We start from the raw sequence: 13,634 nt of genomic DNA, 5'->3' as shown, positions 1-13,634 counted from the left end.
TGGAGGAATGGGCCAACATACCAGCAACAGTGTGTGCCAACCTTGTGAAGACTTACAGGAAATGTTTGACCTCTGTCATTGCCAACAAAGGATATATAACAAAGTATTGAGATGAACTTTTCATATTGACCAAATACTTATTTTCCACCATAATTTGCAAATAAATTCTTTCCAAATCAGCCAATGTGATTGTCTGGATTTTTTTTCTCATTTTGTCTCTCATAGTTGAGGTCTACCTATGATGCCAATTACAGGCCTCTCTCATCTTTTTAAGTGGGAGAACTTGCACAATTGGTGGCTGACTAAATACTTTTTTGCCCCACTGTATATAGATGTATATATATCTATATATATATCTATATATATATATATATATATATATATATATATATACACACACAGACATATTTTATATTAACCTCTTGGCGCCGGCCACACGCAAATGTGTGGCCTCCAGGCGTCTGGGCCTTGATGCCGAGCGGCTGCACATTTGCGTGCAATTAAGAAAAACATGTGTGCTGAGAGCGTGCGCTCCCAGCACACATGTCCGGTACTCACGAAAAGGTCCTGAACTCCTCTTGCGATCGGGACCTTTCCCGATCATGTGACCGCCATGACAGCGAATCACAGCGGTCACATGACCCTAAAACCCTGCCTCGCCTCCCGGCTTCTGAAACCCTTAAAGGTCCGGGAGGAGCTGGCGCCAAGGGGTTAAATTACTGGTCAGCTGTTCAGTTGTTATTGAAATGTACAAATGGCCAATTGGGAAATATCATGGAACCATTTTGTTCAACAGTTATTTCTAATTTATTCTAAATGTTTCACCCATCAAAGTAGCCATTTCTTGCAGATTCAACAGTTGACCACGCTTGTGTTGACATTTTCAAACTTCTCTTCTAATTGTTTTGGCTTTGGGTCTTCCAGATATGTTCCTATCGAGTTTTCCCAGTTTCCAAGTGCCTTTTGATGGTTTAGGATACAGTACTCGATGGCACCTTGGCTTTCTGTGCAATTTCTCTAAGTGCCCATTCAGACTATTGTGGTACAGTAACGCAACAAACATGACTCCAAATATGCGGTGTGTTGTGGTGCCATTCACTACACCCATACTGCTGTGCATTGCAATGCACATGCTCTGCTTTGTGGTGCACTATGTTGGAAAAAGAGGGCATGTGTGTTTTTTGGTTAGCTATGTTGTGCTGGAAGCCCATTTAAAATGAACGGGTTGACTTAAGGAGGAACTGAACCCACTGATTTAATTGTTTCCCAGAATAGTTGTTTCCCTTACTATGGATGTAACTATGTAGGTATGTAAACCAGTTATATTTAAGTACTGGTGAACAAAAACAGACAAGGGCGCACTCTCATCGTGCATTACCGTGGAGACCCATGTATTTATTAAATGAAATAGAAATATACTCACAAACCAACGAAATAAACGAGCTCTGAGGAAGGGATTCCGTTTCCTGAAACGCGTCAGAATATCCACACCAAGGGAACAGCATTGCATCCGCTGTTGTTGTGGACCACTCTTTCTGGTTTTTTTATTCTCGTTGGTTTGTGAATATATTTCTATTTCATTTAATAAATACGTGGGTCTCCACGGTAATGCACGATGAGAGTGCGCCCTTGTCTGTTTTTGTTCACCAGTATTCAGATTTTCCAGTCTTTGAAGGGCAGCACCTCTTCGTTTGGCATTTTCAATTCTTTGGTCTGCATGAAGATTTGAGCGCTGGTTTCATTTGTTTGTCTATCAGTTATATTTAAGGCATGCCTCTGATGATACCTGTCACAGCTGCCAGTGTGCATTCTCGATTCAAATAAGTACCTTCTATTGATCTCAGCCTCCTCCAAATGTCCAAATTCCTTTTTTGCTGCTGTAATCCGATTTCATGTTAGAGTGTGGCTACATTGATTCTCCATGGCCCCACTGTATGTAGAAACATAGCCACCATCTCTTGGCATTTGTAATGTATGTAGAGCAGTACCAATGACCCCAGCTAAAGTGCACTGCGGATTCCAAATAAGTAAGGGAGAAAACGGAGGATGTAGAAGGCAGGAAAAAACACAGCAAGAAACCATTTCATGAACAAAGCTTACAGAACCGTTAAGTAGTGGGTGTGTATGGAATATTTTTGGAGAATAAGGATATTGTTTAAAGTGGTAGTAAACCACAGTCAAAAAAAATAAAAGTCCCCTGCAAGGTAATGTCATAATGTGCTTGTTTGCATCGCACACGAACACATTTTGTAAAATGTACCCTAAAACGAAGCCCTCCAGCCATGGGCTGTCACCACTGAAGAGGCTTCCATCTTCAACTGTCTTCCTTCCGGGTTCTGACAGGCCAGACCGCGATGACGTCCCGGCCACGGCACACAGCTCTGAAGGAACGGCAAAGGAATGCCGTTCCTTCAGAGTGCATGCGTTGGATTAAATGAAGAGAGAATATATATTCATTTTACCTACAGGTAAGCTTTATTATAAGCTTACCTGTAGGTAAAATTAAAAAACAGACTTTACAACCACTTTAATGTCACTTTAAGGGGCATGTTTATAAAACAGTTAAGGTGATTTTCATCAAATATTCACTGGTGGTGAATCAATCACTGTCATTTAAAAATACATGGACCAGGAAAATTTACCTGCAGTGAATGTTTTGGTAAATGTCTGATTAACTGCTTTATAACTACGCCCCCAAGTGTTAAAAATGACTGTCTTCCTTTGTTAAATGCTTTTTGAATACAAAGGTTTGGAAGGTAATCAACAAAATCTGGGACTTGTGTAGGAATTGTGTGCAGCAAAATTCAAGGCTAAACATATTTGCATTGCTGCATAAAAGCTGTAAGTTTGTTTACTAATTATTTCCCCTAAAAAGACCTTTTTGTAATTTATATGATTTTTCAGTTTTTGGTTACAAATTGTCAGTGCACCACTAACCCTAATACCATTTCATGTTACTCACTGCACTTGGTCTGCTTAAACTTAAACAAAAAAAAAAAGTAGAAAAAATGGTTTAAAACCTTTAATTGAGACTGTTTTAAACACACACTTACACTATGAGATTGATTTGTAAAGAATTCACATAGCCATTCCCTCAGTGAAAGTGCATGCATATTTGCTCTGTACTGAGGCAAAAAACAAATGTAAACAGGCTATACTGTTTGGTTTGAATGTAAATCTTTGATTTTAAACAGAAAATAACACATTTGGCCTATAGATGGAGCTAATTATCATAGGAATTTCTAATAATACTTTACTCCATCTAGTGGCCAAAGGCAGTATTTTCTATTTAAAATCAGTATTTTTATATTGGAGCAGCACAGGATATGTAGCCTATTTACTGTACATCACAAATAACAAATGTACATGCACATTCACTCAGCAAATGGTTAAGTGGATTCTTTATAAATCAGCATGATAATGTGTGTGAGTGCATGTGTTCTACAACACTGCCTTATATTTTTTTTAAAGAACAGAAAATTTGAAATAAAAATAAAGACTGATCACATCTGAACTATAAACACACCATAAACTATACTGTGAGTGTACTTATTTTCTTAAATGTTTCTACTGTTGTTACATAAATGTATATTTTTAATGTGTAATGTCATGATTGTCTACTAGTTAATACAAAAAAAAACACATTTTCTCAGTGTTTATATTTTTGACTTGGTTACTAACTCAAAAGAACAGATAGAAACTTACATATGCCATTGATAATCGAAGTCTTTATAAGGATTTTGGGTGTCCTGACAGCTATACTATTCATAATCTAAACCATGATTTCCTGATACCACTCGAAGTAAATATGTTATACTTTTACTAACCACATACCGTAGTACATACACACTTTTTAAATCGGACTATTTACAGTGTGTTGTTGATTACTTGTTTTAGTACTTTTACTTATCTCTCATATTTTGCTAAAGTTGTTTCATACTTGGAAATTTTAAAGTAAGAAATGTGTTTTTGTACCTGCACTAAATGTTGACTGATTGTGCATTAAAATTTTTGAATGTCATACTAATGTTTGTGTACTGTATGTTAGATTTTTTTTTAATGTGTTTTTGTTTTGATAATTTTATCGCAGATTTGATTATTTAAATTATATGCAACATTGTGTCTTGTAGTGATAAATGCAGATTTCATGTTTTCCTAAGAGTATTAATACTTGATTAATAGCAATTGGTAATTAAAGTATTTTTATAGACTTGGCAATTGTCTGGTGTTTTGGTTTTACATAAAAAAAAGTATGAGGAAAATCATGATCAATGTAAAGGAATCATGTCATGCTGGATATTTACCATGGGAGGTGCAATCTGCCATTGCTTTTTAAACGATAACAGTGAAGATGATTAAAGCAACCAGAAGGGAAGTTTTATTAATCTGTTAACCTCCCTGGCGGTATGATTATTTCAGATTTTTGGTGCTGAAAGCGGTCCCATTATTTTGCATGGAAATATGTATTTTTTTATTGTAGGCCTGTAATTCTTAGGAATAACTCACTGAAATCTGTCCGAACAAGAGTCTAGTAAACATCCCGGGTATGATAAAACTTGAAACATGAAATCATAAATTATAATTTAATAAATAATCATAAAAAATAATAATAATAATATAATAATAATAAATTTAATTCAATAATATAATCAAACCAAAAACACTGAAATTTGAAATATAGCGCCAAGTTCGCACATCACTGAGCAAAGTCGCAAAATTGTTTTTATTGTCTGATGAATTTCCCCCACGAATCATTATCACTCAATTCTGCAAGTGGTTCTGATTTACTATCGCTGTTCTCTAGCCGGTCTAAAACCGCTTTTGACCTAAAGGGACGCTTTTTGCACGCCATGGACATTTCTCAGTTTCCAGGCAGAAAGAACAGTCAAAATGTAGGCAGGGCGCCGGACAAAGCACTCGGGTCAAAATGTATGTGAAATGGGTTGATACAGTAATGTTATACTATGTGATTTTAGTGATTTTAGTGAATGTCACTTTTTGTCATTTTCCAATTTCGTAATTATGTCCCGACGCTCGCAGGGGATGGAACCCAGATGACAGATGCCGGCATCCGCCGGATTACATTGTTGGGGACGCTGCAGGAGGGACATCGCGGGAGCGCAGGACAAGGTAAATGATGGAGGGATCGCGGAGCAGCGCCGCATGGTAAGCCCGAGTGTAGCTCGAGGTTACCGCTTGTGGTGCTGAAACTTTACCCCGAGCTACACTCGGGAATACCTCCAGGGGGGTTAAAGTATGATGCTAGTGCCCAAACCTGTAAAGCAGTGACATTTTTCCTGAGAAGCCCCATTCACTTAGACCACTTTCATACTGTTCCATGTGGTTTTACCGCACCGTGGGAGCAGTGCAGCTTCCCATTGGTTTGGTGCCAGTTTGGTGTGCTCTCCCTTAGAGTTCCATTATGCTCCACGGTTTTAGTGCGCTTTCTGAAACTCCCACATGCTGCATCTTTGGTGCACTTTAAGAAAGCGCACCAAAAATGAGAAGCATATTGCAACTCTAAGGCAAAGCGCAGCTGACCCGCACAAAACCCACGGATAAGCTGTTTTCCTCCCAAGGTGTGGTCAAACCGCACAGGAACAGTGTGAAAGGGCTCTTAGTCTTGCCATTTGCACATTCCCAAGCTTCCTGCACAACTAAGGGATTCCACTAGGCAACACTATTCATTGCACTATCCAATCAGAGCACACTAAGGCTGGCCATACATTATACAATTTTCTTGAGATTTTTAGTTTGGATTTACCAAAAACCATATAATAGGAGGTCAAACCTAACAACACTTTCAATTGTATCCAATTAGGCAGGCTCTTGCACTACATAGTTGAAGGTAAATCTAAAGGAAATTGGGCAGAAATTAAACAGAAAATTGTATAGTGTATGGCCAGCCTTAGGGCTTATTTACAGTTGTGGTGTGTGTGGGGGGGTAAGGCTTGGTTCACGCTAGTGCGACTTGGATGTGACTTTGGATGTGGTTGGCATATTCTATGGAGCCAAATTGCACTGAAATTGCACTAAAGTAGCACAGGAACCTTTTCAAAAATTGCACGGCTCAGAGTCACATTGATGTGAATGGGCGCAATTGAAAATAATGTGATTTTCCTTGTCATGTGACATTCTGTGTGGTTCAAGTTGCATCAAAAATCACACCAGTGTGAACCAGAACTTATTATTATTATACAGGATTTATATAGCGCCAACAGTTTGCTCAGCGCTCAAACCCTTTGGTTTGGCTGCATTTTTAAAGGCTCCTCAACTGCTGTGACAAGCCAAAACCGTGATACTTTGCTTTACGGCTGCGGCAGGAATTATACCCCCTGTCTTGCTTGGAAGGCTCTACCACCTGCCGAACACATCCCATTTAACCGAATAGGGCCCATGGCTACTGCCCCCCAACCACACACAATGCATGCAGTTGCGGCACAGTAGTCCGGAAGTTAGCAGGTTAAAACAGTAAAATGTTCTCTTAAGAGAGATCCAAATGCCTTAGGCCTTATTCGCATGGGCTTCAGCTTGTATGAGAGAGGTGTGTACAGCAAGCTTTCGCAAAGTGTTTGGTAAGCTACAAGCAGCTTTATTAAAGCTTTTCAGATCGTAATGGGTGTGCGAACTGTCACTTCATGAAAGATCATAATAGATTTGAATAGATTGTCAGGCTGAAACAACACACTTGTCCATCTAGCTCAACCAATAAAATAAAAAAGGCACACACACAAATAAAAAACCTCCATATACACTATCCTATACCCACAACTGATTCAGTGGAAGCCAAAAAACCCAACAAAGCATGGTCCAATTCACTCCAGTGAGGAAAAAAATTCCTTCCTGATTCCATATGGGGCAATAAAATATTCCCTGTATCAACTACCTCTAGTGTTTTTACCTCTAAAAAAAATAGTAATCAGTTATATTTTGTGCAAATTTTGTGAAATAGTGCTCAGATAAAGTGTAGTTCTTTAAGTCCACCACCAAGACCATGTTCAGCACCAGGAGTGTCCCTAAAACCAGCACCACTATCTTCCTTCAATAGTAACTTTACAAGAAGACCAAGTTGAAATAGAAAGGTGGGCAGCTATAAGTCAGATGAGGTTCAATGTAGGAGCATGTAAAGTAATGCATGCAAGATTCTCACTAATGGGAGAACCTCTGGGGTAATCATGGATGGAAAAGGATCTGGGGGTCCTAGTAGATAACAGACTCAGCAGTAGCATACTATGCCAAGCTACAGCAAGCAAGTCCAGCATACATTAAAAAGGATATTTACTCTAGAGATAAAAGTATAATTCTACCAATTTACAAAACTCTGGTTTAGCCACATCTTGAGTATGCCATCCAGTTCTGGTCCTCAATTCCCAGGAAGAATGTGCCTTAACTGGAGAAAGTACAGAGAAGGGCAACATAGCAAATAAGATCTCAAGATGGAAGATCTCAATTATGAGGAACAAATAAAAACACTAAACTTATTCTCCCTGGAGAGAAGGCACCTAAGAGGGGTATGATAACGATATAGAAATCCTCGAATGGTGACTGTAGCATTGAGAGGAAACGTTTTATTCTTAGGTCTCTAAAGAAGACACATAGCCACACAACAAAGTTGGATGAGAAATCTTAACTTCAGTAAGGATTTCTTTACTGTTAGAGCATGTGCAAAATGCTTCAATAATGCATCTTAACTTGATGGGCATCTTAATGGACACCCATGGTATCTTAAATTCCAAAGCACATCTAAACAAGTCCTTATTGCTACTGAGGTAGTGTGATGTACAGATTTGAGTAGATAAGATGTGACCTGTAGAAAATATGACGATGTAAATCTAGTTAATTCCTTGTCTTTAAAGAAATATTCAGTCAAAGGTACTCAGACACAGATAGTCACCACTTAACATCTGAAAAGAGACAGAGTAGCTTCCTCTGGATGTGACACCTAAGTGCCAATAAGATTTGTCTATAATCAGACTTTGCCACCTTCCTGAAGTAAAAGAGGAAACGGCTGGAGACAGGTTGGCTTCATGACAGCAGAAGACCAGAGCTTTAAAGTACATACATACATCAAAGGAGTATGTTTCATCCCTCATACAAGCTAAAATATTAGTTGCAGAGAGATGAAAATGCTTCCTTCTGATGGGGCACTCTGTGGGCTGCATCGGCATATAAAAACTATATTTGTGGCCTATGTAGAATGCCAGGAAAATGCAGGAAATGGTTAGGTGGCGCTAGAATGTGATAGCGGAACAGTATTTGGTACTGTCACGATCGGACTGATGCGCTGGTGTCGGAAATCCAATCTCCGACTTGGTGATTCAAGACGGTCTTGGCCCAATTGACTTTGGGCAGTTCGGCACCCAGAACATCCTGTGGGCAGGTACAGGAACACCCCCCAGGGTCAATTGTCCAAAAACTAATGTCCCACCTATGTCCATATCCCCATAAATTGAGGACTCTGACATTGGGACAGTGTAATTCGTATGGAGCTGGTTCGATCGACCAACGGATTGCTGATTCCTTCTGACTTGCTGCAGTCGCAGGATAGATCTTGGTAAAAGTTTTATCTATGTTTTATTCCCTTTTATTTTATAGTGAATAGTCATTTGTTTGTCTTCTTGTATTTTTTGTAACTTTTTATATTTTGTACATATTTTATGCACTGCCTACTTTCGTGATATTAAATCTTAAAATTAATTAGTGATTTCTGGAGAGATTAGATTGGAGAGATTAGATTGTATTGTATTTCAGTGCCTTGATACGCTCGGTCAAGCTCATTGCCAATCTGTATGTAATACCACTGCGTGTTGGCAGGTTGCGTGCAGACTGTAAATGTAACAGATCTGCCAGATGGAGATCTGTGTGTGTGGGGTGTCCCACCAGACCGTTCTGCGGATAAAGCTGTTGGGTGGTGGCAGGCTACCTTTTGTGGTGTGTCTGGTGTGGGGGTGTGTGGACAGTGGAAGAGTGATTAACACCGGGGTTCTAGCTGTAGCATAGCTGGAGGGATCCTAGAAGGGTGTGTGATTGCTAAGCTGCTCCTCAACTCTAATCAGTGCACCAGATTGTATATAAGATTTGTATCTGCCAGTGTGTGGTCAGCCATCTGGATTGGAGTGGAGTCTCCCTCTGGTGGTGGCCAAGAGGTAGTGCAGGCTGTGAAAGTATATCACGGCTGGTCTTATATACGGTTTTATATATTCAAAGTCCCCTTTATTCCCTCTTACCCCCCAAGTTACGTGCCTCGGTTAGCTAGTCGCTGTGGGCGTGGCGTGTGGGTGGACCCGTGACGGGGATTATGCAACCTATTGTTACCATTAGTACCATTAGGCCAGAGCAAGAAGGCAGCCTGTACTGCTACAACCAAAGAATTGGGTGACAAGAATATGCATGCCTACAACCCGTAAAGCTAAGAGATTGATTTACCAATGATGCAGACATTATTAAAAATAAACAACAAAAACAAGAAAACAAGCTTTTATTAAGTGGCAGAACCTAAAAAGACAAGAGAGACACAAGATGCCACCAACAACATGTAAACAGCAACTAAACTAAAGGATTTGCTGGTTCTAAGTGCTTTTGAAACTCCCAAGATTAGGGAAAATGCTATCAGTTTAATAATAACTTTCTATTATTTCTATTATCTATGTGAGTTGTAGAGAAAGTGGGACTAAAAAGAAAGTAACTTGTTTTTTTTGACTAGGGAGAGAATTGGCATTACTCTGTACTCAGAGTTTGTTGTATATATACTGGATTTCTCATGCATCAAACTGTATATAAGCCAAACAATAAAAACTGAACCAGAGGATAAAAGAGCTTGTGAGGGATATAAAAAATAAGAAAAAATGTGATAGTATATCACAGGGGCGGACTGACAACTCATGGGGCCCCCGGGCAATACGGGATCATGGGGCCCCTGTGTCCTTGCCCAAACTCAAACAAGCTTATGAAAAAGGTACCAGGGGCATCTCATGGGGCCCCCTACTGACCCCGGGCCCTCAGGCAGTGCCCGGGTTTCCAAATGGTCAGTCCGCCCCTGGTATATCATTATCCTGACTGCTTTCAGCTACCCAGTTCCAAAATCAGTCTTTTGTTGTCTAATGTGTGACAATGTTGATTGTGGGAGTCAAACACAAGGGAGCTAGCAGCTGCAGTAGGGAATGTCAGTGCTTGGTCAGTCCCTACATATGCAGCTCTCATGAGCAGAGATTTTCTAGTACTCATTGACGTTTACTGGACATTGTTGCTGCTGCTAACTCACAGCTTAACCATGCTCAGAAGAGGATCTGACACTCACAGACTTGTCCCACATGCATTTATAAACTTAAATACCTCAGTACATTAAACAAAATTACAATTTCAAACGACTGCCATGGCAGACTGTAAGTAGATATTATTCTCTACTGCTGCAAGTGTCTAACATTTAAGTGAGGTTTGATTACAGGGTCTCATTAAACTAGGTTCACATCTTTCTCCTTTTCAAGTGTTTTTTAATGTTTTTTTTTCAATGTGCATTTTGCACATACATTGTATTCAGTAGAGATATATTATTCAACCAGTAAATGGCAGTGTTCATAAGTTTATAGCTGTGGCTATGATAAATTCTATGTCTTTTCTCTATAATAAAGTTCCTGTTTCCTGATAGCTGAAAAGCAGCAGATAAACAAATCTGGACTGTGCACTGTCTGTCCTGTAGGGTTTCTAAAAGGTTATGGGCCCAGACACCCAGTCATTGCCGACTACAGCAAAGAATTGCAAGATACGACAACAGACAGAAGATTGCAACAGAATAAATGAAAATGGCCAGTAACACAGTTTCAACAAAGCTTTCATTTGCAAACCAGAACTGCCAGTCTTGGAAAGATGAAAGATGAAAATGCTGCTAATAAGAGGAGGTACCTGTAAACGTATAAGTCAGGCCAGAACACCCTTCCTTCAGATGAGTGGATGCAGAAAGATCAGAAAGCTCAGAGCACAATCTCTCTTAGCACAGAAGATGATCAAATCATACAGTACAGTATATGTAAGTGTGAAACTGCTAAAAAATATGTGGGAGGGATTACAAAAAGGTAATCTCATTAATAAACTGTATTTATGCAGAAAGCTATACCAAACCAAGCTAGGATATGTTGAATATGCAGGATTATATAAGTCACACCTTGGAAATGGTTGAACGCAAGAGAGGTATAGCGGAAGAAATAAAAGATTTTCATGTTGCAGCACTAATACTTAGTGGTTTACCAGAAATTTATGAAATGCTAGTCAAAACACTTGATGCATGTCCAGATGAGGAACTGACATACTGGAATACGTTAAGGGCAATGTTATGAATGAATATAAGCGTAAAACAAAAATCATTAATGACGGTGCTTCTGTCTCAGAGTCTGCTTTTAGGAAAGAAAATAGGCATAAAAACAGTAACATGCAACAAGAAACATGTGAATGCTTTGTGTGCAAGAAACAAGGTAATTTAAAAGCAGATTGCAGAATCTGGAAAGCTAGAATGTAAAAACAAACTATACTACAAAAGGCTAAAAGTGCGAAGGAAGAAATTGATTTTTCTTCAGATAATGAATATGTTTTTCAATCCAAAAGTTGCAACTCATCTTTTTAGGAATGATGTGTTGATTCAGGAGCTGCAAGTCATATGATGAATGACAGAAATTTCTTTATTCACTTTGAGCAGAGTAAAACAGAAAAAAATCACCACAGCGAATGAGCTAATAATGGAATCAGAAGAAACTGGAGACAGTTTTCTTCACTGTCCTATTTGCTAGAGTGTCACCAGAAAGATACCTCTGAAATATGTCCTGTATGTCCCTGCTCTTGAAAGGAATCTTTTGTCAGTGAAGAAGTTCACAAAAAAGGCACTCGTGACTCTAATGAAGAGGGGATCGTCACTTGAAACGTGTCAGCCATTTGAGGGTCTTCTCATGCTTTGGGAGCTGACCTGGTGACATGATTGCTTTGGATAATAAAGTTAACTCTCAGGTAATGCACTAGGCCAGTGGTGGGCAACCTTTTTTTTCAACTGAGCCAAATCTCGCCAAAACCACGATTGAAATTTATTTTGAGAGCCACATTTTTAAAACTGAAAATACATCCCCCATATAGTAATTCATCCCCCATAGTAATTCATCCCCCATATAGTAATTCATCCCCCATAGTAATTCATCCCCCATATAGTAATTCATCCCCCATAGTAATTCATCCCCCATATAGTAATTCATCCCCCATATAGTAATTCATCCCCCATAGTAATTCATCCCCCATATAGTAATTCATCCCCCATATAGTAATTCATCCCCCATAGTAATTCATCCCCCATATAGTAATACATCCCCCATATAGTAATTCATCCCCCCTATAGTAATTCATCCCCCCTATAGTAATTCATCCCCCATAGTAATTCATCCCCCCTATAGTAATTCATCCCCCATAGTAATTCATCCCCCATAGTAATTCATCCCCCAAATAGTAATTCATCCCCCATATAGTAATTCATCCCCCCTATAGTAATTCATTCCCCATATTAATTCATCCCCCATATTAAGTCCCCAAGTCCCCCCTGTGTCAATTCACTTACCTTTGCTCCGTGCGTTCTTCTCGCCGTGTTCCCGTGCTGTTCTGGTCTTCAGGGCGGACTGTGAGAGGAGTTCGTCACGCTGCCCCGTCTACATCCTGGCTCCCCGCCTACATCCTGACAGCTGCAGAGTCCTGACTTTTGGGGCGGCCGCCCGAGAGGAGGGAGGGGAGCGGGCGCCCGGCACACAGAAGAGCCGCATTTAAGTTTGTAAAGAGCCGCATGTGGCTCGCGAGCCACGGCTTGCCGACCACTGCACTAGGCTGTTGCGCCCTCTGTTTTCTTGTTTTGCAAAAGGCCAGTGTTAGCAATGGTAGAAGCAGATCAGGCATAGGCAGTAGGCTGAATCTGGAATACAAGACAAGGTCAGGGCAGGTAGCAAACAAGCAGAGTCAGAAGCAAGCTGGGGTCAAGATCGGAGGTCAAACACAGGAGTCAGGATATACATGCACAGAAGCTGCAGACCAAACAGCAATAAGCCAGTGCAGTAGCCCGGTATAAATAGGCAGTTTGGCACTAGCCATGGTGACAAGTGCATGCCCGTTTGTGCGAGTGCGCACACGTACACTCACCCATGCACATATTTGTGCACATCTGCTCAGCCCGTTGCCATTCTGCACATGCACATAAGTTTGCACTGCGAAACTTCACCTGAACTATGGGCAAGCCTTCCCTGACATTGCCCCCTCCCTACGGGCAGCCTTCAGATGCCTTGCTGGCTCTTCTTCTGCGGATGGCTGTGAAAAAATAAATGCACAAATCAAGTCTGTTGCGTTCACATTTTGTACAGGTTCCCAGGAATTCTTGTCTCGACCATACCCTTTCCATTTGCTCAGACACTGTATTTGACCCCTTCTTCTCCTGCAGTCTAAAATGGCCTTAACTTCAAATTCCTCATCACCATTAATGATCACAGGTTCAGAAGGTCCTGATCTCTGGTTAGGAAAAGGATGTAGTATTTCAGGTTTCTTCAAAGATACATAGAACACTGGATGAATTTTAAAGGATTCTGGTAATGATGGGTCATAAGAAACATCGTTAATTTTTCTTC

This window comes from Staurois parvus, unplaced genomic scaffold (genome assembly GCF_062004578.1).
Source record: "Staurois parvus isolate SC_StPar_1 unplaced genomic scaffold, SC_StPar_1.0 ptg000077l, whole genome shotgun sequence".
Taxonomy (NCBI): Eukaryota; Metazoa; Chordata; class Amphibia; order Anura; family Ranidae; genus Staurois; species Staurois parvus.
This window is presented reverse-complemented; position numbering follows the sequence as displayed.